The sequence below is a fragment of the Primulina eburnea genome, chromosome 15 (genome assembly GCF_022965805.1).
Source record: "Primulina eburnea isolate SZY01 chromosome 15, ASM2296580v1, whole genome shotgun sequence".
Lineage (NCBI taxonomy): Eukaryota > Viridiplantae > Streptophyta > Magnoliopsida > Lamiales > Gesneriaceae > Primulina > Primulina eburnea.
In genome coordinates, this window is record NC_133115.1 from 14,299,512 (window position 1) to 14,325,421 (window position 25,910).

The window sequence follows — 25,910 nt, forward strand, 5'->3', positions numbered from 1 at the left end:
TATTACTTTCCTTATAATATGCCCATAATGTTCATCAACCTATTACATTAGCATTTATGCAGTTCAACTCAAGAAACTTTAGCACCAAAATCTACTGATCGACTTCTATCATTGGTAATACACTTAAATGTTAAAATTTATTTCAACCTCATAATAATATTAGACTAAGATCCATGAATCGAATCTTTATCTTACGGCACCAAACTTACATAACTTAATTATTTACAAGTATATCACAATTATTAAATTGTTTCAAATCTTAAATCTCAAGTACGTTAATCCACAAAACCCAAAATGTACAATACCGACTTTCGCCTAAATTATAAATCCTTTCCATCGTAAATTACATGCTTAGACTATTCTTTTCTCAATTACGATATAGTTAAGGCCTACAACTCTTGAATCAATTCTTTACCTTACAATACCACCGAATGTAACTTAGTCATTTACAAATACGTCCCAAATATAAAATTGTTGTCAACCTTTAATTTCGAGTAAGAAGTACGACAAGTATAAAAGTCTATAAGATTTTTAAACTAAATAAATTATGACATCTCATTATAATAATGAGATATGATATACATAATTATTTAAACATATCTAATATTATATACACCATATTTTTACCATAAAATTATACAAATACATACATATACCAACGGTCACAAATCGGTAACTAACGGCTAGTTTTTGTTTTTCCTCTATAAATACCATCTCACAAATCCATTCAATCACTCCAACTTTCTCTTCTCTCTAAAACTTATTCTTCATAAAAATTCGAAGAACAAGAAGATGGCTCTTGCAAATTTATTTTTAATTATTTTAGTTATTATGTTTACGATTCTTGTATTTATCGGAGAATATCCTCCTCAGGTTTTTTCTTTATTTTTAGGATTACTCGTAATTGTTGTTTATCCATTACTTTGTATTACAATCTTCATTAATTATTAAAATGCATCGTGATTTGTCGTACCACCATGGCAAACTTTTAGATTTCTTACTCAATAAAAATCTTAATATTCATTGATTGATAACTTATGTTGAACACCACTAATTCCCTTTTGTATTTATTTCACCCTAAATTTCGTATGATCAACTATACCATAAATTTGAAATTCAACCTTATGCAACCCAAATAGTTTTGGATACATAATTCCAACACACATTCACTTATTCCCAAGTTTCTTCGTAATTTACAAAAATTTCTCAAGACAAAATGTCTACCTTAATTCTTACATGCGTCTACCAATTAAACTAACCATCATCGTACTCAATATTCCTAAAAATTTAAATTCTCCCAAGGTATAATCTTAACTGTTAAGATCATGACTAAAACTTGTGACACATCAAACTTATGTTTCCAAAAATTTCCTAACTCAAGGTTTATTCTTATAACTTAACTAACCGATCAAATTTACCTTAATTCGCCATCACTTTAAATTCTTAATTTGCCACAACATTATTTCACTAACGCTTAAATTTTTTACGCCAAAGATTGATTCATCCTACAATGTCCTTGGTTACCATTCATTGTAACATTATAACCCAAATATCTAAATATTTTATATTTCATTCGAGCCTAAATAACCAAAAATTTCTATCATTTAAACCGTTCCATTCTCACTTACTACTAAATAAGTTCTCAAGTTTCTTAAAATTGAAAAATTAAATCTTACTTTCCTCGAATATCGTCCATTTTTTTTTTCTCGAAAATTGCACAATTATCCATGAGTCCTCAGTATTCCTAATTTCATTTTATAGATTTCCCGCATCATAAGGTTCAATAGCCTTAAGTTTATTAAACCCAAAATTAATTCCCATAACACGTCTTACATTACTACAAATACTTAAAAGCTCGCAATTACATCCTTAAAATTTTGGAACTTGCACTCTGGCCCTTACAGTTTTCCAAATTTACATTTTGGCCCTACAACTCTTCGAAATTTGCATCATTGTCCCCATAATTTTTTTTTTTTTTTTTTTCATCTTTACTTCATTAAACTTTTAAATTCTCGAACTCAGAATTAAATCCCAAAATATTGTAAATTCAAAAATAGTCCCTTAGAATTTTGTTTTGCACCTAGGTCCTCAAATTATGGGTTATTACAATTGGATCCTTAAAATTCTTACTTTATGCAATTCAATCCTTAAATCTAACTAGGTAGAATCCGAAATAATTTCTACAACTTTATACTTCCAAAGAATCGTCGTAGTCTTCGAATCATTAATCTTTACAGGGAATCCTCAAAATTTAATTCAACTAGCAACCATGAACCATCATTAATTTCTTGTAAATTCTACAAGTCCCGAAAACATTCATAATCTTTAAGTTTAACTTATAGCCCATAAGTAGAACATCAGTACTACTAACCCAAAAATTTATATAGTTAAATATTTTACGACCTCTCCTAATGCCCAATAGAAAAATTCTTATTTATGTCCGGTGGGGGTGGAGATGCATTTCCTTCCTACCTCTGATACTCACCGTCCTCATGACGGCGTTCATCATCCCTTGCGCTCTAAACAAGGCGTCTAGAAGGCATATTGTTCCCTACATAACCCGTACGTAACTAACATGCATAATTCCATAATTTATTTTAACTGAACTCTGAATTACTGAAAATCTGGAAGCATACTGACAAAATAATTCATGCTTTAAATAAAATGCTGAACAAAATGCTGAACTGTAAAACTTACAGACCGAAGACGTGACTTCGTGAGCTTCTCGTGGTCAGTAGTAGTGTAACCCTTTACAAGAACATAGGCTCTGATACCAACTGTAAAGGCCCGAAAATCCTCGCTTTGAAAATTTGCGGAAATTTAAAATTTTCCTTTTTAAAGAACTTAAATGGCCTCATTCATAAAATCACTGATGAATCAAGTTCAATGTTTAAAATTTAAAACAGCGGAAGAAAATAAAGTTTGTCAACAAGTACAATTTAAAAATATCTAACGACTGATAAAATTGTTTGCGGAAAAATAACAACTGCTGCGCTGAGGTCCTCGGGTGCCACTACTGCCGACCCAAGCTGGCTCACTGGTCTCCGTCCTCTACCCTGACCTCATCAGTACCTACAACAATCAAGTCTAGTGAGCCTAAAGACTCAGCATGCATATATCGCAGGTAACGAGTAAAATCTGAGGTAAAATATGCATGGGATAAAATATCATGTCATGAGTCATGCTGAAAATAATTTGTACTGATGCTGAAAATAATCTGTACTGATACTGAAAATAATCTATACTCATGCTGAAAATAATCTGTACTGCTGCTGAAAATAATCTGTACTGCTGTTGAAAATAATCTGTATTGAGCAATTATAATACGTGCATAACTGAACTGATAATCACGGTAAAAACGTTTGCTCCTTGGAGCCCTGTACTGAAATAACTGGTAAAATTTTCTGTTGAGATTATGTTTTACGCCTGTGGCCATTGCACTAAGCTGAACTGATCGGTAACTGACTACCGGGGAGCCTGAAACTGAGCTGGCGGTCACTGAAGACCCGATGGTACCATCCTGAACTGATAGGTCACTGGCGACCTGATGATACCAACCTGAACTGAGCGGTCACTGGCGACCGTATAAATAACGCTCCCACATAGTGAATGAACCACAAGCCATATCGCATAAATCTCAAAAATGAATATTTTCTATGCACGTAATATAATTAACCAACATAATTAAATATGAACAATTAAAATCATGTACTTGCGATATTTAAAAATACCTATATGACTTGATTGAGGTTTAGAAAAAGTATATACATGCCTTGGTTTGTTTTGACTAGAAAACAAACGAAATAACGACGCGGCGCGGCGGAGACGGAGTGCTCTTCTCTTCCTCACTTAATTCCTTTAAATTAAGCATGCACCATAATTATTATAATAGCGTAAAAATCGTAAACGTGATGCATGAACATTAAAAATATTTTGATTTGTGCTCAGGGCGCTGCTAGGACTAAAATCTCACCCCGGGTGCAAAATTACCATTTTACCCCTGGAAACCCGAAAATTACCATTTTTCCCCTGGACGTAAAATTTCACTTCTTTGACATTTTCTTAATTCCATTGACTCTAACATGTCCCAAATAATTATTTATAACCATTCCTAGATGTAAACTCGAGCCAAATTCACAACTTAACCAATTTGTTTAAAAAAACTTAGAACGAGGTCCCGTTTTTAACCCGAATCGACTCGAAACTTTAACAAATTTTTCCCAAACTTTTTACCATATCTTATAAACACTTAAAAAGTCCTACAATCTTAATTTCAGACCCAAAATCCACGGATGAAAATTCCAGAATTTATCCAAATTCTCGGCCCTACATTATCTTTACTCCTATTACCTTCACCTTCCCAAAAATTCACGTCTTAGCCTACACCGATGGCACCCACCCTGAACCAGCCTACCAGGGACCTAGACCAGACTCTAAGGCACCTATCAGAACCAAGACACCATCCCCATACACGCTCTTAATGGCTAGGAACCAAGAAACAACAAGAAGCTTCCTATCGAAACTACCCTCCCCAACATGGCTCGATTGTTTGATCCTTCGAATCCAGAATTGTTCGAGCCATTCCAGCCCCTATCTCAGACCCACCAGGGTCTGGTCCAAGGTTAGGAAGGGTTTTCGCACAGCTGGATCTCTCACATCTCTTGAACCCATCACTTTTCACTCTCGGCTACCAAGGACACCACCTAAACCTCAAAGCCGCCGACCCTTCTCATCCATAAGGACAAATCGCGGCCTCAGCAACCATGACAGCACCTAAACCCCTTTCGAGCAGTCCCCTTAACACTTGAACGTGGCAGCCCTTGGCACATCACACAAGAAAAACGTGAGTTGTGAGGCCCGGGGCCGAAGAGGGCGGGGGGTGAACGCCGGTGCCATTAGTTGCACGGACAATGAGCGGCTCCTGGCAGGCTTCTAGGTGAAGGGAACATGAATGAACCGACCCACACGGGAATGAGAGGGATTCCGAGACTGGGCAATGTAATGGACTGAACAGTTGAAGAGGGCTTAAAAGATTTGATTGGTACTACTCATATCACGAAGGTGCATCTTCTTTTCGGTAGCTCATCACATAAGAACTCCAAAGTTAAGCGTGCTTGACTTGGGGCAATTTTGGGATGGGTGACCTCCTGGGAAGTTTCCCAGGGTGCGTGTGAGTGAGGACATAAGCACGCTGGAAAGACCCGTCTTGATACAGTGAGGATAGTCGTTGAATCTGGGTCGTTACAAGTGGTATCAGAGCCGACCTCTCTTAGTACGGTGTGGTTCGGGGATGAACCAAGCGGAAGCTGGTGGGCATGTGAGGCCCGGGGCCGAAGAGGGCGGGGGGTGAACGCCGGTGCCATTAGTTGCACGGACAATGAGCGGCTCCTGGCAGGCTTCTAGGTGAAGGGAACATGAATGAACCGACCCACACGGGAATGAGAGGGATTCCGAGACTGGGCAATGTAATGGACTGAACAGTTGAAGAGGGCTTAAAAGATTTGATTGGTACTACTCATATCACGAAGGTGCATCTTCTTTTCGGTAGCTCATCACATAAGAACTCCAAAGTTAAGCGTGCTTGACTTGGGGCAATTTTGGGATGGGTGACCTCCTGGGAAGTTTCCCAGGGTGCGTGTGAGTGAGGACATAAGCACGCTGGAAAGACCCGTCTTGATACAGTGAGGATAGTCGTTGAATCTGGGTCGTTACAAGAATATTGTCAAAAATTATACTGTGGATCAATAAACTTTAGGGATATTGACAAATTCATCTTAAATATTTAAATTTTAGGTCTAATATTTTTCATGAATGTTGACATTATTTAGATCATAAATCACAAATCTAACTAAATTTCTAATTTCAAATCATTATTCTTCAAGAATATTGGTAGATAGATCTTGGATCTTGTTAAATATCAATTTAAAATGAGAGAGACTGTCTCACGGATATTAATATGTGATACGGGTCAACCATACCTATAATAACAATAAAACGTAATACTCTTAGCATAAAAAATAATATTTTTCATGGATGACCCAAATAAAAGATCCGTCTCACAAATACTGTGGGGACCGGGACGCTAATCATACTCTTAATCATCATTAGGACAATTTAATCAATTATAATAAACAGGGTCTAAATTTTTTTTTTTAAATGCGGAATGTAATGGGATTCAATTTAATATACATATCAGTATTAAAGTACAAGTCTTGTACTATATATACAATCATTCAACTAAGGTTTAACAACTAAATGTCAAGTGTCCAAACCCTATCTCTAATCCAAGTCCGTAGTCTCTATTCTAATCATGATCTATCTTCATCTCCTCGACCTTGAATATGTCTCACCTGTTGTCATGCACACATACAAACATGACAACAGCCGGATAACTCCGGTGAGAATAAAATCCCAGTATAAATCAATGAAACATGCAATCATATAAACAATGTAAAAGCATGTAACACATATCAGTAATATATATCAAATCCGAAAACATAATCAATATAAAACTGTCAATCAGACTCGTGACTTCACGTCTCAGACTAGACTCAATCCTAGTCTAGGGATCCTGGTTTCCATATGTTGGTATTCCTATATCGAACATCAGTAATAGAAGAAAATCCAATTCTATCCACTTCGATATAACCAAACATCCGGTGTCTTGACCTATCCGTCACAGACTGTGGCACTATCGCCAATTCACTATCTTGTGACAATGTGCAATGTGCCAGTGACGATTCCATCACTATCGGCACTTATGTCACAAGATCACTCGTCTAATACTCATCCAATACTTGCTTCCTATAAATCAATAGAACAAGCATATCAAATCAAATCAATGAACACAATAATAATAATAAGTATGTGATTTAGGAATGCTCAAGTATATCCTACTTGAGTCGATCTCCCAATACCACATTGACTTATACCTTTCTTTTATTGCAGTTATGGCGACGTTCCCGTCTGAAATTCAAAGTGTGTCAACACTTAATCTGGCAATGACAATATCAATAATACCATATCAATATACTGCTCAAATCAATACCAATCTGATTAATCTTGATTTAACTCAAAATCAACTGCATAACGGAACAATCCCGATATCTTGGTCAATACAATCTCAACAGATATTAATTACCATCCATAACCAATATCCAATACAACCGATAATCAATCAACATTCCAAATCTATTCAATTTCAATTAATATCATTTGAAAAATCATAACAATTCCATAATACTCTGTTCTTCGATCTGACTTCGAATATACGATGTCTAGTACTCCCATAACACCTAATATAGATCAAATAACAATTCCCCCAATATCATGATTTCAAATGATAACAGAACTCAATAACACTTACGTCCAGTTATAGCTGTCGACGATAGGAACACAGTATTGAAGTCGGATTCTAATTCTGACGGACGTATTTTGTAAAATCTCACTTTTTAAGCCACGAACTCCTAAAGTCTTCCTGGAGCCTTCGTTCTTCTTTTCCTTTCAGATTCTAAAGGAAGTAAGCTTAATATATATATATATATATATATATATATATATATATATATATATATATATATATATATATATATATATATAAATATATTTCATGCATACTAGAGAAACGTGGCTCATTCTTTCAAGTAACACGTCTCGCGCTCGGGCGGACATAAAGTTCCGCCCGGGCGCGGAACTCACGGCCCTCGCATTTTTGACAATCGCGCTCAAGCGGATATAACTTACCGCTCGGGCGCGAGGTGTTCGGGTTTCTTACCCTATCCAATGGCGCTGGGGCGGAAATCTTAGCTTTTCATATACTTTGTCCAATTTGGTCTCGAAATGGCCCGGCAATAATTATATAAGTTCATAATCAATAATCTCAAATTAACAGACTCAAAATCTCGGGCATTACATTTCTCCCCCCTAAGATATGATTTCGTCCCCGAAATCCCAGGCAATCAAATCATATCGAAAGGAAATGTATATCAGAGAATATTGAATAGAAAACTCACATCAGTTAAATAGTGCTGGGAATTCATGTCTCATATCTGTTTCAGTCTCCCACGTCGCTTCTTCAATGCCATGACGAGTCCATTGAACTTTGACAAGAGGAATAGTTTTCGTTCTAAGTTGCTTTTCCTTGCGATCGATAATCTGAATCGGTTTTTCGACATAACTTATACTTTCATCAAGTTCTGCCTCGTCTGGCTGAATAATGTGAGAATCATCGGGGAGATATTTTCGCAGCATAGATACATGAAAGACGTCATGTATCCCCAATAATGAAGGCAGTAATGCTAGTCGATAGGCACGGTCTCCTATCTTCTCGAGAATCTCATATGGACCAACGTATCGTGGAGACAACTTTCCTTTCTTGCCAAATCTGACAACTCCTCGGAAAGGTGAAATCTTCAAAAATACTCGATCTCTAGTCTCAAATACCAACAATCGTCGTCTGATGTTGGCATATTTGGCATGTCGGTCCTGAGCTGCCTTCATTTTCTTCTGAATCAACTTCACTTTTACCGTCATATCTCTGATCATATCAGGTCCAATCTCAGGAACCTCAGAGATATCATCCCAATATAAAGGGGATATGCATTTCTTTCCGTACAATGCCTCGAATGGAGCCATCTCAATACTCGTCTGATAGCTATTATTGTACGAAAACTCACAAAGAGGCAATGCATCTTGCCAATTAGTGCTAAAGTCAAGCACTACAGCTCTCAGCATATCCTCCAATGTCTGAATCGTCCGTTCTGACTGTCCGTCAGTCTGGGGATGATATGCGGTACTCAGATGTAACTTCGTACCGAGAGCCTGCTGCAAAATCTGCCAGAAGTACGAAGTAAACCGAGGATCACAGTCTGAAACAATCGAATTCGGCACTCCATGCAATCTGACCACTTCTCTGACATAAATATCGGCCATCTGGTCATGTCTGTATGTCATCTTGTATGGAATAAAGCATGCAGATTTGGTCAATCGATCAATCACGACCCAAATCGCATCACAACCTCTGGAGGATCTCGGTAACTGCGTCACAAAATCCATGGAAATGTGATCCCATTTCCATTCAGGAATGGACAAACTCTGTAATAATCCTCCTGGTTTCTTTTTTTATGCTTTCACCTGTTGGCAATTCAGACACTTGGCTACAAAGTCAGTAACATCAGATTTCATTTGTTTCCACCAATACTGTGTCTTCAAATAATTATACATTTTTATGCCACCATGATGAATGCTAAAACGACTGCTGTGCGCTTCTGTCAGTATCCGCTGACTCAAATCTGAAACATTCGTCACAACAATCCGGTTATTCACATACAAAACACCGTCAAGAACCTGATATTCTGATCGATGTCCTGATCTGACCATCTCAATCGATTTTTGCACGTTCTGATCAACTTTCTGTGCCTCTTTGATTCTCAATATCAATTCTGGTTCAGCTCGAATAGCACACAATCTCAGAGGCTGACAATCTGTTTCAAAGGCTAATCCAGACAAACAGCAATCTTCTATTAAATTTGAAACATCAATCGTCGATAAGGATAAGGAACATACATTTCGACTCTGTGCATCTGCTGCTGCATTGGATTTCCTCGGATAATACATGATTTCACAATCGAAGTCTTTAATTAAATCAAGCCATCTCCGCTGCCTCATATTCAGCTCGGATTGTGAAAACAAATATTTCAAACTTTTGTGATCAGAATAAATTTCAAATTTTTCTCCGTACAGATAATGTCGCCATATCTTCAATGCAAAGACTATGGCTGTCAATTCAAGATCATGAATTGGATAACGAGATTCATGGGGTTTCAACTGTCTTGAGGCATAAGCGATAACATGGCCTCGCTGCATCAATACACATCCCAATCCCCTATGAGGAGCGTCACAATAAACAACAAAATCACCAGTACCTGAGGGAATAGTCAGTATCGGGGCACTGGTCAATCTCTTCTTTAGTTCCAGAAAACTGGACTCACAGTCTTCTGACCAAATAAACGGAGCATTCTTCTGAGTCAACTGAGTAATAGGCTTGGCAATACTCGAGAAATCTTTAATAAATCGACGATAATATCCTGCCAGACCCATAAAACTGCGAATGTCAGGCACTGATGTCGGTCTCGGCCAAGAAATCACTGCCTCAACCTTACTGGGATCAACTGATATACCGTCTCCGGATATAATATGCCCCAGAAATACAACATGTCTCAACCAAAACTCACATTTCGACAGTTTAGCATACAGTTTCTCAACCCTCAAAATTCTCTACACAATTCTTAAATGCTCAGCATGCTCAATCATATTCTTGGAATAAATCAAAATATCATCAATGAATATGATAACGAAATCATCAAGATATCTCTTAAAGACACGGTTCATTAATCCCATAAATACAGCTGGTGCATTCGTCAAACCAAATGGCATGACAATAAATTCATAGGGTCCATACCTGGTTCTGAATGTTGTCTTCGAGATATCAGAATCCCTGACTCTCAGCTAATGGTATCCAGATCTCAGATCGATCTTGGAATATACAGATGAACCCTGCAACTGATCAAACAAATCATCAATGCGAGTCAAGGGATATTTATTCTTTACCGTTGCTTTGTTCAGTTGCCGGTAATCGATACAGAGTCTCATCGAACCGTCTTTCTTTCTTTCGAACAGTACTGGAGAACCCCAAGGAGACACACTCGGTCGGATATACCCCTTGGCCAGTAAGTCCTCCAACTGTTCTTTCAACTCTTTCAACTCAATCGGTTCCATTCGGTATGGAGCCCTCGAAATCGGAACTGTACTTCGCATCAACTCAATGCTGAAGTCTATCTCTTGAATCAGAGGTAAACCAGGAATCTCATCTGGGAAGACATCAACAAACTCACATACCACTGGCAAGTCCGCCAATGATGGACTCGATTTCACTAGATCAACTGAATAAACAAAGAATCCATCCGCTCCTTTCTGCAATAATCGAATCATATTCATGGCAGGTATCAAAGGAATTCTCGCTCGAGAACCCTTCCGTAAAATTTCCACTCATCAGCCATCTCCGGTCTGAATCTCACAATCTTGTGGAAACAATCAACAGTGGCTCTGTACTTGGTCAGCATATCGATACCGATAATACAGTCAAAATCAGACAACCCAAGCACAATACAATCTAATTCAATTTCATGTCCATCATACTGTAGTATACAAGGTCTAACAGCCTTCATGGATATCAAACATGTCCATAACGGAGAAGAGACAGACACTACCGCAGACAATGACTCAATCCGCAAAGCATGACTCAATGCAAATCGCTCAGAAATAAAAGTATGTGATGCACCAGTATCTATCAATAAATAAGGAGGGTAACTAGAAATAAAACAGTTACCTGCGACAACATCGTCTGGTGCGTCCTGAGCCTGATCCTCAGTCAAAGCGAAAACTCTGGCCTGCTGTCTAGGAGGCTGGCTAACTGTCTGGCTCCCTCCTGGCCTCTACTGTGACTGAGCTGGTGCTGGCTGAAAGGAGTGGACTGCAGTTGGTCGTCTACCAGTCTGAGCTACTGATCCAGATGACTCGGCACCCTGTGACCTCCGAGTATCTCTCTGTGGACAAACTCGCGCAAAGTGTCCATGCTGTCTACAAATACGGCAACTGCCAAACACTCCTCGGCACTGCTCTGTGGCATGTTTCCCTCCACAAGTGCTGCAATAAGGTCCAGTATAGCTCTGCCTCTGTCGAGGACTCCCAGAGCTAGAAGAACTGCTTCCTGACTTCTTGAACTGCTTCCCTCTAGCCATCAAGAAGTCCTTCTTTCCGCCACTGCTGCTGCCACCCTCAAATCTTGAAGGAGGTGGATGCATCTGAGGTCTCGGTGCTGGAGGTACAAACGAAGCTCCTCTCTGTCTCATCAGACCGGCTTCGGCCCCCTTCGCTCTATTCAAGGCATCAGTATAATAGTTCGGTCTCCCGGTGTTCACCAAGGTAAAGATTTCAGGATTCAGGCCATTAGTGAACGGGTCCGCAACAGCCTCATCATTCTCGGCCACATGTGGAGCAAATCGTAGTAGTGTAGAGAACTTGGCCACATATTCTTCCATGTTCAGCCGACCCTGTCTCAAGTTCGCAAACTCTGCTCCCTTATCTTTCCTGTACGACACTGGAAAGAACCTCTGATAAAATTCAGTTCTAAACACATTCCAGGTAATAACTGTACCTCGATGCTCCAATGCCCATTTTGTTGTAATCCACCTGTTCTTTTGCCACATCATGCAACTGGTGCCCTATCAGTTTCACTCTCCGCTCATCAGTGTAATCCAAGGACTCAAACAGCATCTCAATATCATCCAGCCAACTCTCACAATCCACTGCTGTCTCAGTACCCTTCAGTGTAGGTGGATGAAACGACTGAAATCTCTTAAGCAATGTCTCCATCGGTGTTGCTGTCACATCCATTGGAAGATTCGAAGTGCTACCCTGTTCAGGTACTCTTCGGGGAGGCATATCTGATTATCAAAAGGGTCAGCAATCACAATTGACAAATCTGTCTCAGTCCCTTTCTGATCATCTTACCTCTGATCAATAATCGGTTCTGATCCATTCTCAATAGTACACATTACCATATCAAAATCAGATAATCAGGTAAACATGTATTAAAGCAGTAAATCATGCTAGCAATCAAAAGCAAGGAAAGAAAACTCAATCTACCCCGCTCACTAGCTCTTATCTCAGTCTGAAGGATCTATCGCTCTGATACCACCTGTTGTAGGGACCCGGACGCTAATCATACTCTTAATCATCATCATGACAATTTAATCAATTATAATAAACAGTGTCTATTTTTTTTTTAAATACGGAATGTAATGGGATTCAATCTAATATACATATCAGTGTTAAAGTACAAGTCTTGTACTATATATACAATCAATCAGCTAAGGTTTAACAACTAAATTTCAAGTGTCCAAACCCTATCTCTAATCCAAGTCCGTAGTCTCCACTCTAATCACGATCTATCTTCATCTCCTCGACCCTGAACCTATCCCACCTGTTGTCATGCACACATACAAACATGAAAACAGCCGGATAACTCCGGTGAGAATAAAATTCCAGTATAAATCAATGAAACATGCAATCATATAAACAATGTAAAAGCATGTAACACATATCAGTAATATATATCGAATCTGAAAATATAATCAATATAAAACTGTCAATCAGACTCGTGACTCCACGTCTCACACTATACTCAATCCTATTCTAGGGATCTCGGTTTCCAGATGTTGGTATTTTTATATCGACCATCAGTAATAGAAGAAAATCCAATTCTATCCACTTCGATATAACCTATAATGGCCTGAAAATTCATGTTTGAAAATTTGAGAAAAATTTAAAATTTTCTTTTTAAAATAATTAAAATACCTCATTTATAAAATAAACTGATAAATCAAGTTTAATGTTCAAAATAGCAGCAGAAGAAATTATAGCTCACAAAATAACAAGTTTAAAGTAATCCAACAACTGATAAAATGTTTGAGCATAAAAATGGTAAATGCTGTAAATAAGGTCCTCGGGTTCCATTACTGCCGACCCAAGCTAGCTCACTGGTCCCCGCCCTCGGTCCCGACATCATCAGTACCTACAACAATCAAGTCTAGTGAGTCTAAAGACTCAACATGCATATATCGTAAATAATGAGTAAATAATATAATACAATTGCATGCAAGTGAAAATATCATATCATGAGGCATAACGTAAAATATCGTGTCATGATTAATTATAATACGTGCATAACTGAACTGAAAATCATAGTAAAATTTTTTGCTCCTTGGATCCCTGTTATGAAATAGCATGTAATAATTTTCTGGTGAGATTATGGTCTATGCAAGTTGTAATGCCCGAAAATTTAATCCTAGTAATCTGTAATTATTGATTTATAATTTGATATGATTACGAAAGGATTAACCGAGACATGATTTGAGATAACGTGTGAAAATATATGTGCGAGGGCAGTACCATCGGCGCACATGCGCGACATGAGACGCGCACATGCGCGAATTGGACAGTAGGTCTCGCGCATCTGCGCGACAGGAGGGCGCGCATATGCGCGAGTGGTGCGATGGGACAAGGAGAATTCCAGTACGTCTCGCGCATATGCGCGAGGTAAGTCGCGCATATGCGCGAGCTGCCGAGGATGACATTGCGCAGACCAGTAGGTCTCGCGCATATGCGCCGCGTGATGTCGCGCATATGCGCGAGACGTGCCAACAAAAGATGCGAGCCACGTTGCTGGATGCATGCGAGATATGTATATATATATATATATAAGCATGCTATTCAGTCTTCAGAAGAAAGAAATCGAGAACCGAGGGAAAGAATAGCTTTTGCGCTTTCAAAGTTCAACCGTGTAAAATCCGTCCGTCCGAATCGTAATCCGACTTCAGTACTGTAATCCTAGCGACGTAGGCTACAACTGGACGTAAGTTTGCTACGTTTTGACATGTTTTGAAATTATGCTAATGCCAGAATTGAATAGGATTCATATATGATGTTCTTGATATGTTAGACATCGTAGAATTGGAGTCAGATTAAGAAACGGATTGATTATGAAATTGTTATGATTTTTCAGAATATATGGATTGATTTTGGGACGGATTTGGATTATGGATTGATTATAGAATGTATTGGATATGAGTTATGAATTGTAACTATTATCTGGTGATGTTGTATTGACGGGGATATTGAAATTGTACCGTTATGCCGTTGATTTTGAATTAAATCAAGATTGATCAGATTGTTATTGATTTGAGCGGTATAGTGACATGAGATTATTGATATTGTCATTTCCAGACAGACTGTGAATTCAGGACTTCGACTGAGCCAGAAACCGACGAAAGAAAGGTATAAGTCAATGTGGTACTGGGAGATCGACTTGAGTCGGTTTAGACTTGAGTTTCCCTAAATCACATACTTTACTTTATTGCATTGATATTGCATTGATTTGGTTGATATACTTTTTCTCTTGATGTATAGATAGCAGGTATTAGACGAGTAATCTTATGACAGAAGTGTCTGATAGTGGTGGGATCACCACGGGCACATTGCACGATGTCATGAGATATTGTACTGGCGGAAGTGCCATCGTCTGTCGCTGGATAATTGGCTATCGATGTGGATAGGATTATAGCTCCTTCTATTACTGGTGATCAGTATTGTATCGATGTGGATAGAATTATAACTTCTTCTATTACTGTTGATCGATGTTATATCGATGTGGATAGAATTGGAGTTTCTTCTATTACTGATGATCGATACTATACTGATGGGGATAGAAACAGAGCTTCTTCTATTACTGGTGATCGATACTATATCGACGTGGATAGAACTGGAGTCTTTTCTATTACTGTTGGTCGATATGGAATGCCAATGTCTGGAAACCGGGATCCCTAGGCTAGGATTGAGTCTAGTCTGAGTCGTGGAGTCACGAGCATTGTCGACAGTTTGATATTGATTATGTTTCAGATTTTGTTACATATATCTGTTACCTGATTACATGCTTTATATTTGTTTATATGATGACATGTTTCATTGATTTATACTGGGATTATATTCTCACCGGAATTATCCGGCTGTTGTCTTGTCTGTATGTGTATATGACAACAGGTGGGACAGGATCAGGGTCCAGGAGATGAGGAGAGATCGTGATTAGAGTGGCGGCTCCGGACATGGATTAGAGATAGGGTTAGACACTTGATAGTAGTTGTTAAACCCTAGTTTGAATAAACGTTTATGATGCAGGGCTTGTATTGTATTTTATACTGATATGTATATTAGTTTGATTTCACTACGTTCCGCATTTTAAAAAAAAAATTTAGACCCTGTTTATAATTGATTAATTAGTCCCAATGATGATTAAGAACTTGATTAGCGTCCGGGTCCCCACAGCAGGTGGTATCAGAGCGATAGATCCTTGAGATTGAGATAGGAGCTAGTGAGCGGGGTAGAATGTGTTTTTCTTTCCTGCTTTTGATTGCTAGCATGAATTCCTGTTTTAATACATATTTGCCTGAATATTTGATTTTGATATGGTATTGTGTATTATTCGGAATGGATCAGCTGTAAGATGATCCGAGGAGGATTGAAACAGGGTTCTTGTTGGGATTCCTAACCTCTTTGATTATCATATATGCTTCCGAGAAGGATACCAGAACAGGGAAGTACATCGAATCCTCCTATGGATGTGACTCCTACTCCAATGGAGCAATTGTTGAAAAGATTTCAGTCATTCCATCCACCGACTTTGAAAGGTACGGAGAATTCCGTGGAATGTGAAAGTTGGTTGGAAGATAGTGAATCGATGTTCGAATCTTTGGAATATACGGAGGAAAAGAGGGTGAAACTGATAGGACACCAACTGCATGACGTTGCTAAACACTGGTGGATCACGACTAAACGGGCATTGGAACAACGAGGAACGGCCATTACCTGGAATGTGTTTAGAACTGAATTTTATTAACGGTTCTTTCCAGTTTCATATAGGAAGGACAAGGGACCCGAGTTCGCAAACTTGAGACAGAGCCAGTTAAACATTGAGGACTATGTGGCTAAGTTCTCTACATTGCTCCGATTTGCTCCTCATGTGGCTGAACATGATGAGGCCGTTGCGGATCAGTTCATAAATGGCCTAAATCCTGAAATCTTTACCTTGGTGAATACCGGAAGGCCAAACAATTTCACCGATGCCTTGAACCGAGCCAAGGGAGTTGAAGCCGGTTTAATGAGACATAGAGAGGCTTCGTTTGTGCCTTCAGCACCGAGATCACAGCTGCCTCCACCAGCTCCCCGACTTGAGGGTGGCAGTGGTAGTGGGAAGAAAGACTTCCTGAAAGCTAAGGGGAAGAAATTCAAGAAAGCTGGAAGTAGTTCATCCAGTTCGAGTGGCTCTAGACAGACTGGTCAGGTTCAGAGTTATACCGGACCCTACTGTAGCACTTGTGGAGGGAAGCATTCCACCGAACAGTGCTGAGGGGTGTTCGGAAACTGCCGCATTTGTAAGCAGCATGGACACTTTGCCCGAGTGTGTCCACAGCGTGGTGCCCAGGGATCTCAGGCTGCTGAGTCATCTGGATCAGTGGCTCAGACAGGTAGACGATCTTCTGCCGTTCATTCCTTTCAGCCAGCACCGTCTACTCAGTCACAGCAGAGGCCAGGAGGGAGTCAGACAACGAGCCAGCCTCCTCGACAGCAGGCCCGACTATTCGCTTTGACTGAGGAGCAGGCACAGGATGCACCTGATGATGTCGTGGCAGGTAACTGTTTTATTTCTGGTTATCCTGCATATGTACTGATTGACACTGGTGCATCGCATACTTTTATTTCTGAGAGGTTTGCATTGAGTCATGCGTTACCTATTGAGTCATTATCTGCAGTAGTGTCTGTCTCTTCGCCGTTAGGGACAGGTTTGATGTCAATGAAATCTGTTAAATCTAGTATACTGCAGTACGATGGGCATACGATTGAGTTGGACTGTATTGTACTTGGGATATCTGATTGATTGTATTATCGGTATCGATACGTTAACCAAGTACAGGGCTAAGTCGATTGTTTCCACAAGATTGTTCGATTCAGACCTGAAATGGCTGAGGAGTGGAAATTTTATGGTAAGGGTTCTCGTGCTAGAATTCCTTTGATATGTGCAATGAATATGACTCGACTATTGCAGAAAGGAGCGGATGGATTCCTGGTTTATTCAGTTGATTTACTGAAATCGGGCCCATCATTGGCGGATTTGCCAGTGGTGTGCGATTTTGGTGATGTCTTTCCAGATGAGATTCCTGGATTGCCTCCGATTTGAGAAATAGACTTCAGCATAGAATTGATGCCAGGAACAGTTCCGATTTCGAGAGCTCCATACCTAATGGCACCGATCGAGTTGAAAGAGTTGAAAGAAAAGTTGGAGGATTTACTGGCCAAGGGATATATCAGACCGAGTGTATCTCCTTGGGGTGCTCCAGTACTGTTCGTGAGGAAGAAAGACGGGTCGATGAGACTTTGTATCGACTACCGGCAGCTGAACAAGGCAACGGTAAAGAATAAATATCCATTGCCTCGTATTGATGACTTGTTTGATCAGTTGCAGGGTTCATCTGTATATTCCAAGATCGATCTGAGATCTGGATACCAGCAACTGAGAGTCAGGGACTCTGATATCTCTAAGACAGCATTCAGAACCAGGTATGGACACTATGAGTTTATTGTCATGCCTTTTGGTTTGACGAATGCACCGGCGGTATTTATGGGATTGATGAACCGCGTCTTTCAAAAATATTTGGATGGTTTTGTTATCATATTCATTGATGATATATTGATTTATTCAAAGAATATGATGGAACATGCTGATCATCTGAGGATTGTGTTGAGAATTTTGAGGGCTGAGAAATTGTATGCTAAGTTGTCGAAATGCGAGTTCTGGTTGAAACAGGTGGTATTTCTGGGACATATCATATCCGGAGACGGGATATCAGTTGATCCCAGTAAGGTTGAGGCAGTGATTTTGTGGCCGAGACCGACATCTGTACTAGAGATACGCAGTTTTATGGGTTTGGCAGGATATTATCGTCGATTCATTAAAGATTTTTCGAGTATTGCCAAACCGATCACCCAGTTGACTCAGAAAAATGCTCCATTTGTTTGGTCAGAAGACTGTGAATCCAGTTTTCTGGAATTGAAAAAGAGATTGACCAGTGCGCCTGTGTTGATGATTCCTTCAGGCACTGGTGGATTTGTTGTTTACTGTGATGCATCTCACCGAGGATTGGGTTGTGTTTTGATGCAGCGGGGGCATGTCATTGCATATGCCTCGAGACAGCTGAAACCCCATGAAACTCGTTACCCAATTCATGATCTTGAATTGGCAGCCATAGTCTTTGCACTGAAGATATGGCGACATTATTTGTAAGGTGAGAAATTCGAAATCTATTCTGATCATAAAAGCTTGAAATATCTGTTTTCGCAATCAGAGCTGAATATGAGACAGCGGAGATGGCTGGATTTACTGAATGACTTTGATTGTGAAATCAAATACTATCCCGGGAAGTCCAATGCAGCAGCAGATGCGCTGAGTCGAAAGGTATGTGCACTATCCTTATCGACGATAGGTGTTTCCAATTTAATAGAAGACTGCTGTTTGTCTGGATTAGCTTTTGAAACAGATCATCAGCCTCTGAGATTATGTGCGATTCGAGCTGAACCGGCATTGATATTGAGAATCAAAGAGGCACAGAAAAGTGATCAGAATATACAGAAGTCGATTGCAATGGTCCGAGCTGGTCATCAATCGGAATATCAGATGAGAAATGACATTTTATATGTGAATAATCGTCTAGTTGTGCCGAATGTTTCGGATTTGAGACAGCGAATACTGACAGAAGCGCACAACAGTCGTTTTAGCGTTCATCCTGGCGGCAGGAAAATGTACAATGATTTAAAGACACAGTATTGGTGGAAACAAATGAAATCTGATGTTACTGAATTTGTAGCCAAGTGTCTGAATTGCCAACAGGTAAAAGCTGAGAGAAAGAAACCCGGAGGATTATTGCAGAGTTTGTCCATTCCTGAATGGAAATGGGATCACATTTCCATGGATTTTGTGATGCAGATACCGAGATCCTCCAGAGGTTGTGATGCGATTTGAGTCGTGATTGACAGATTGACCAAATCTGCATGTTTTATTCCATACAAAATGACCTACCGATATGATCAGATGGCCAATATCTATGTTAACGAAGTGGTTAGACTACATGGAGTGCCGAAGTCGATTGTATCAGACCGTGATCCTCGGTTTACTTCGCACTTCTGGCAGAGTTTGCAGCAAGCTCTAGGTACAAAGTTACATCTAAGTACCGCATATCATCCACAGACTGACGGACTGTCAGAACGAACGATTCAGACATTGGAAGATATGTTGAGAGCTGTAGTGCTTGATTTTAGCACTAGCTGGCAAGATGCATTGTCACTTTGCGAGTTTTCGTACAACAATAGCTATCAAACGAGTATTGAAATGGCACCATTTGAAGCGTTGTACGGAAAGAAGTGTCGATCGCCTCTTTATTGGGATTATATCTCTGAAGTTCCTGAGACTGGACCTGACATGATCAGAGATATGACTGAAAAAGTAAAACTCATTCAGAAGAATATGAAGGCAGCCCAGGATATACAAGCCAAATATGCCAACCGTCGACGTAGACCGTTGGTATTTGAGGTAGGAGACCGAGTGTTCCTGAAGATTTCTCCTTTCAGGGGAGTTGTCAGATTCGGCAAAAAAGGAAAATTGTCTCCAAGATATGTAGGTCCTTATGAAATTCTTGAAAAGATAGGAGATCGTGGCTTTGCCGCCATCATTATCTGGAATACATGATGTTTATCATGTATCGATGCTGCGGAAATATCTCCCTGATGATTCACATGTTATTAAACCAGACGAGACTGAGCTGGATGAGACATTGAGTTATGTCGAGAAGCCGATCCGGATGTCGATCGTAAAGAAAAGCAGCTCAGAACAAAGATGATTCCTCTCGTGAAAGTACAATGGACTCGTCATGGTGTTGAAGAAGCTACTTGGTAGACTGAATCTGACATGAGACAAGAATTCCCAACATTATTTCAGTAATGTAAATATTTGTTCAGTTTGGATTACATTGTCTCTTAATGATAGGATTTGACTAGCTGTGATTTCGAGGACGAAATCATATCTTATGGGGGGAGAAATGTAATGCTTGGAAATTTAATCCTAGTAATCTGTAATTATTTATTTATAATTTGATATGATTATGAAAGGATTAACCGAGACATGATTTGAGATAACGTGTGAAAATATATGTGCGAGGACAGTACCATCGGCGCACATGCGCGACATGAGACACGCACATGCGCGAATTGGACAGTAGGTCTCGCGCATCTGCGCGACAGGAGGGCGCGCATATGCGCGAGTGGTGCGATGGGACAAGGAGAATTCCAGTAAGTCTCGCGCATATGCGCGAGGTAAGTCGCGCATATGCGCGAGCTGCCGAGGATGACATTGCGCAGACCAGTAGGTCTCGCGCATATGCGCCGCGTGATGTCGCGCATATGCGCGAGACGTGCCAACAGAAGATGCGAGCCACGTTGCTGGATGCATGTGAGATATGTATATATATATATATATATATATATATATATATATATATATATATAAGCATGCTATTCAGTCTTTAGAAGAAAGAAATCGAGAACCGAGGGAAAGAATAGCTTTTGCGCTTTCAAAGTTCAACCGTGTAAAATCCGTCCGTCCGAATCGTAATCCGACTTCAGTACTGTAATCCTAGCGACGTAGGCTACAACTGGACGTAAGTTTGCTACGTTTTGACATGTTTTGAAATTATGCTATTGTCAGAATTGAATAGGATTCATATATGATGTTCTTGATATGTTAGACATCGTAGAATTGGAGTCAGATTAAGAAACGGATTGATTATGAAATTGTTATGATTTTTCAGAAATATGGATTGATTTTGGGACGGATTTGGATTATGGATTGATTATAGAATGTATTGGATATGAGTTATGAATTGTAACTATTATCTGGTGATGTTGTATTGACGGGGATATTGAAATTGTACCGTTATGCCGTTGATTTTGAATTAAATCAAGATTGATCAGATTGTTATTGATTTGAGCGGTATAGTGACATGAGATTATTGATATTGTCATTTCCAGACAGACTGTGAATTCAGGACTTCGACTGAGCCAGAAACCGACGAAAGAAAGGTATAAGTCAATGTGGTACTGGGAGATCGACTTGAGTCGGTTTAGACTTTAGTTTCCCTAAATCACATACTTTACTTTATTGCATTGATATTGCATTGATTTGGTTGATATACTTGTTCTCTTGATGTATAGATAGCAGGTATTAGACGAGTAATCTTATGACAGAAGTGCCTGATAGTGGTGGGATCACCACGGGCACATTGCACGATGTCATGAGATATTGTACTGGCGGAAGTGCCATCGTCTGTCGCTGGATAATTGGCTATCGATGTGGATAGGATTATAGCTCCTTCTATTACTGGTGATCAGTATTGTATCGATGTGGATATAATTATAACTTCTTCTATTACTGTTGATCGATGTTATATCGATGTGGATAGAATTGGAGTTTCTTCTATTACTGGTGATCGATACTATACTGATGGGGATAGAAACAGAGCTTCTTCTATTACTGGTGATCGATACTATATCGACGTGGATAGAACTGGAGTCTTTTCTATTACTGTTGGTCGATATGGAATGTCAATGTCTGGAAACCGGGATCCCTAGGCTAGGATTGAGTCTAGTCTGAGTCGTGGAGTCACGAGCATTGTCGACAGTTTGATATTGATTATGTTTCAGATTTTGTTACATATATCTGTTACCTGATTACATGCTTTATATTTGTTTATATGATGACATGTTTCATTGATTTATACTGGGATTATATTCTCACCGGAATTATCCGGCTGTTGTCTTGTCTGTATGTGTACATGACAACAGGTGGGACAGGATCAGGGTCCAGGAGATGAGGAGATATCGTGATTAGAGTGGCGGCTCCGGACTTGGATTAGAGATAGGGTTAGACACTTGATAGTAGTTGTTAAACCCTAGTTTGAATAAATGTTTATGATGCAGGACTTGTATTGTATTTTATACTGATATGTATATTAGTTTGATTTCACTACGTTCCGGATTTTAAAAAAAAAATTTAGACCCTGTTTATAATTGATTAATTAGTCCCAATGATGATTAAGAACTTGATTAGCGTTCGGGTCCCCACACAAGTGGCCCCTGCACTGAACTGAACTGACCTGACCGGTAACTGACGACCGGGTGAAGTAATGAACATCTGATCAGACTAATGCCACAGTATACTGGGTGGTACATAACTGAACTGACCGGTAACTGGCGACCGGATGATACAATGATCCCATGATAGTGAAATGGCCACAAGAAATATCGCATAAATCTCAAAAATGAATATTGTATATTTTTAAGCAAGTAATATAATTAAACGGCGTAATTAAATATCCTGTAATAATTTTACCACATGGGTTAGATCGTTCCCAGGCTCGCTGCGACCTAAAATATAACGTGAAAATATGCAAATGATTTAACTTGACCAACTATGTAATTAAATCTCAAAAATGAGACAATTACACCCAAGGACTCGTATTTAATTATGACTCCGTGCCAAACCGAACCAACACCGAACCATCATTTAGTCATGATTAAAATACACTTAAAATGATGAAATAATGCTCCTAAAATGGTGAGGGCCGAAATTTTGGTGAATGGAGGCCAAAACATGAAGCGCTCTCTCGAGAGTCAATTTGGCACATCGCACCGTAATTTCTCGTACGACCTCTAAAATGATCCGAATCACAAACGGCGAAAAAAATACCTTCCTAACTCGATGAGGCACTGTCTAGTCCAGGGCCATAGGCTAAAAGCCAACCAAAAACCCGGAACACGCCTCTGAACCGCAGCACGCTTGCTGTCAAAAATTACAGCAGCTGTGCCTTCGATTTCTTGTGTCGTTTTCGAGACTACCAACCATTGGGGCTTGAACCACCGACCAGAGGCTCTTACCAATACCCTAAGGAATGATTTGAACCATGGCTAAGGGCCCTAGGCCAGCCACAATTAGAACCACCCAAGAAACAAAACAAACGTCCCAGCCGAGCACCTAATCTGCACGTGGGGATGTTGCGGCGGTTCTTGCTGTCATGGACCATTCCAGTGTCCATTTGGTTGACCATGGCACGATCTAGACATCAAGGGTATGGTATGAACCGTGGCTCTGGGTCAGAGGCCAACCAAGATTCACACCACGCCACAAAACCGTGAGTACACATGCTGAAATAAAATGGGGATCGAAGGGCTGTTCATGTTTTGATTTAAAAAAAACGTTTCCATCGTGGGCCAAGCCTCAAAGGAGCGACTTGGTCACGTCTTAGACATGCTAGGGAGGTGTTTTAATCATGGCTATAGGCCCCTAGGGCAACCAAGATCAGACACTCCCCCTTGGCAGCAACATGACAGAAATCGAACACAAAGGGACACATTTGGGGTGTTGCTGTCACATGCGAGTTTCCAGCGTGTATGGGACTGAACAAATGGACCCACATCGTCCTAACGTCCTAATACATGTCTAGATGCAGCCTTTGGAGCCTAGGATCGAGCCATACCCTGCAGCGACAGAAACAACCAAAAACGTGAGAGCACAAGGGAAAACCGAAAATCTGCACCTTGGTTTCGAAAATATTTTGTCATGTATTTCGGTTTTCCCCTTCAAATTTGTGTACATGCGATGTTTTAAAATAATAATATGACTTGATTGAAGAGGCAATAAAAATATAAACATGCTTGGTTTCGTTTGAAAGGAAAACAAACGAATCGACGATGTGGCGCGGAAGAAACGGAGTGCTTCGCTACCTTGTTTTCTTTCTCGGTTTTCTCTCCTATATCTTACTATGAGGCTCACCATTTTTACTATGAATCCTCTCTGAATTTTGGTGATGAGGGATGGGAAATGATGGTTAGGAGAGTGAGGGGAAGGGGTTGCAATATAAAAGGGATGGCAAGACCAAGTCAACCTCTCTTTTGAATTTGAAATGGTTGATATCAAAATGATTTTTGGAGGGATAGATGGGGTGAAAATAACCGATTCTACATGGATAGATATAGGTTGATTATTAATTAAATGGTGATCAAAATGAAAGGATTATCCTACTAATAAATAACAAAGAAAGGGTCAAAGGTGGTGATTTGTCAAGGAATTGTTATCTCACCAAGGGGGGTGGCCGAAATTACTCTAATAAATAGAGGGAAAATATTGTTTAGTTAGTGCATTTTTAAACCTTTAGATCCTTACCTATCTTTTAAATAATTTAGTGAATTAACACATTAATTATGGAACCTAAATGAACTTATTTCCTATTCACCTCAAGTTAATTAAATAATTCCTTAAACTAGTTAGCTAAAATAACTCTCGGAATGTTTTCTAAATTTTAAATTTTATCTCAAAACTCCAACTCCAGTACGGCCTCACTGAATTAACTGAAAAGATAAAAATTTAAACTACTGCATAAAATAATTAAATTTAAAGGAAAGAATGAATACTCATGCAAAAATAATAAAAATCATTTTAATTTAAAATACTAGAATACGTAGTCTAATTTACGGGTTCTACATAACCAAACATCCGGTGTCTTCACCTATCCGTCACAGACTGTGGCACTATCGCCAATTCACTATCTTGTGACAATGTGCCAGTGACGATTCCATCACTATCGGCACTTATGTCACAAGATCACTCGTCTAATACTCATCCAATACATGCTTCCTATAAATCAATAGAAAAAGCATATCAAATCAAATCAATGAACACAATAATAATAATAATAAGTATGTGATTTAAGGAAACTCAAGTATATCCTACTTGAGTTGATCTCCCAATACCACATTGACTTATACCTTTCTTTTATTGCAGTTATGGCGACGTTCCCGTCTGGAATTCAAAGTGTGTCAACACTTAACCTCGCAATGACAATATCAATAATACCATATCAATATACTGCTCAAATCGATAACAATCTGATTAATCTGGATTTAACTAAAAATCAACGGCATAATGAAATAATCCCGATATCCCGGTCAATACAATCTCAACAGATATTAATTACCATCCATAACCAATATCCAATACAACCGATAATCAATCAACAATCCAAATCTGTTCAATTTCAATTAATATCATCTGAAAAATCATAACAACTCCATAATCAATATGTTCTTCGATCTGACTTCGAATATACGATGTCTCATACTCCCATAACACCTAATAT

General features: G+C 39.4%; 1 long non-coding RNA gene across 1 annotated transcript; it reads right to left on the reverse strand.

Annotated features, from left to right (window-relative positions):
* Positions 1-687: 687 nt before the first annotated feature.
* Positions 688-4,842, reverse strand: LOC140814406 (uncharacterized). The gene is made up of 2 exons (XR_012114101.1): positions 3,789-4,842; positions 688-3,087 (listed from the first exon to the last, which is right to left on the reverse strand). It is a non-coding gene; the product is annotated as an uncharacterized lncRNA (long non-coding RNA).
* Positions 4,843-25,910: the final 21,068 nt, after the last annotated feature.